Source organism: Phalaenopsis equestris, unplaced genomic scaffold, assembly GCF_001263595.1.
Source record: "Phalaenopsis equestris unplaced genomic scaffold, ASM126359v1 Scaffold000180, whole genome shotgun sequence".
NCBI classification, from domain to species: domain Eukaryota; kingdom Viridiplantae; phylum Streptophyta; class Magnoliopsida; order Asparagales; family Orchidaceae; genus Phalaenopsis; species Phalaenopsis equestris.
Window position 1 is genome coordinate 556,078 of NW_018164622.1, and position 2,400 is coordinate 558,477.

The following is a 2,400-nucleotide window of genomic DNA, read 5'->3' on the forward strand; positions in this document are numbered from 1 at the left end:
AAATTAAAATATTGAATATATATATATTCATGAATTGAATTATACAATGCTATACAATATGATGTAGATGATTTATAAATTAACCATATAAAACATTCAAAAATTAATTTGAGTATGATAGGGAAAATCTTATATTATAGAATTTCAAGGGACTACATCACTATTCCTTAATTAATAATTTATAAGATTAGGATAGGTTATGCTGCTCCAATTTTCATACATGAATGAAGAAAAGTTTTTTTTTCCTCCAAATACATAATATATAGAAATTAATGCCAATTTTCTTTCAATTTGTTTGGACAATTGCTCCAATCAAGGGAGTGAAGATTTGATAGTTATTAAAATAGCTATCATATTGGTCAGGATGATGCTATTGAGACAAGTTTTTATGTTTTATTTTGGGGTTGGATAAAACTCAATTGAATTATTAATATGTTTTATTAATTCCTCATAAAAGTTTATGATGTACTCTTACTTTGAATCACTGATGAATAAAGTTACTTTGGTCTGCTTACGTGCATCTTTTTTAAAACTTGTTAGTCAATCCTTCCTTTGGGAATTTTGGTTAGTTCTTAGTCGTTTTAAGTGCTCTAAACCCTATTTTTATGAGTTTTTAGCATGGAAGCCCCTTTTACTACCACTCATACAACTCAACAACTAAATTAACATTTTACTACAACCATGAAAGTCTTACAATATCACAGCTTTATCTTCCTTCACCTTTCCTTTAAAACCCTTAACCTAAACCTTTGGAGTTTACCCTAAGAATCTTCTAAGTCCTCCACAAACTTCCCAACTACTTCTTTAAATACCTCCAACCTTGAAACCACATTTCAACCACTTATTCAAGATTTTCCTTGTTCGAAGTTAAATATATTTCCATTTAGATGCTTCATTAAATTATCCCCACTCAATTGCTAACTCTAAACAAACCATGTTAGTCACCATTCTCCTCCAATTCTCCCTCTCATCGAAAGTCTCCACATATCAAAGTAAGACACGATGAAGTAATATTATGTATTCTCTCATAAAAAAATTCTTTAATTTCAAATATCAATATCACATTTAATGGAGCAAAAGTGTGCAACCAGAGCATTGAAGGCACAATAACAGGAAGTGCAACAACTACTACAACAATAAGGTTTCTACTAGTGCCACAAATGACTAGTGATTTATTCTACATTTGTGGCGGGTCACATTTACTTTCTCTTCAACTATTAAAATACATTATTTTGATATATTAATCCTAACACATAAATCTATAATTTTTGATATTTGCTACACAAATGTATGAATTAATTCGCATCATCTCTAAGTAGAGGGCACCATATAAAGCCATGCATATCCTAACATAAAGCTAGGACTGTAAAAAAAACTCGTCGTTCGCGAACAACTCGTGTTTGCCTCGTCAAATAGCTCATATTCAACTTGTTCTTTAAGCAATTGAGCCGAATACGAATAATTTTTTTGAACTCGATTCATAAACAAGTTGAATACGAACAAAAGTTTGTTCAATCATGTTTAGATTTCATTTGTTCCTTTTGGCCTAAATATTTAAATAATAAAAAAATAATACATAAAAGTTAAAATAACAGTATATTTAATATGATATCAAAAAATTTAGTTGTACGCATTTTTTATTTTAATTATAGAAAATAATTTTTTGACAATTAACAAATTAGTCATCTTCATTAGTAGAATTTAATAATTTATATCATTGAATATGAAATATTATTTATTTCCTTTAAGAAAAATAAATATTTAATTAAAAAACATTCTTACTCAAACCCGCCGGACAAAAATTACGCGGGAAAATTTTTTAAAAGCTCAAGGCCACGCGATCGCGCCGCCTTTTCCGGAGCTTCCGATGACGTGTCATATGAGCAGCGCCAGCTGTACACTGCATGAGTAGCCACTGTGGGACCATTAAAATACAGTTGTCGAATAAGGATTCGTCAGGATTCATATGCGGCGGCTTGAGATCCATGTGGCTGGTTACATGGATAGCATTTAAATATTTAATATTATAATAATAAATAACATTATTACTATTTTGGTGGTGTTTAGCTGCTTTCCATATTTAATGTTAAGTAGGATTTAATGAATCACATAAATTCAGATTTTATAAATTCATATTTAATAGAAAAATAAGCCTCAGTCAAATTCTTCAAATTATTGTGTGAATCGGGCTGTCAAGATGGTTCGTTATTCGCGAACAGCTCGTGCCTGACTCATTAAGAAATTTGTGTTTAATTCGTTCTTTAAGTTAACGAATCGAACACGAACAAAAATATGTTCAACCGTGTTTAACTCGAAATACTACTTATCAATTATATATATATACTCAATAAATATTTGTTCGTGTTCGGCTTGTCAGCCCTATCGATGAATTTCAGGGGG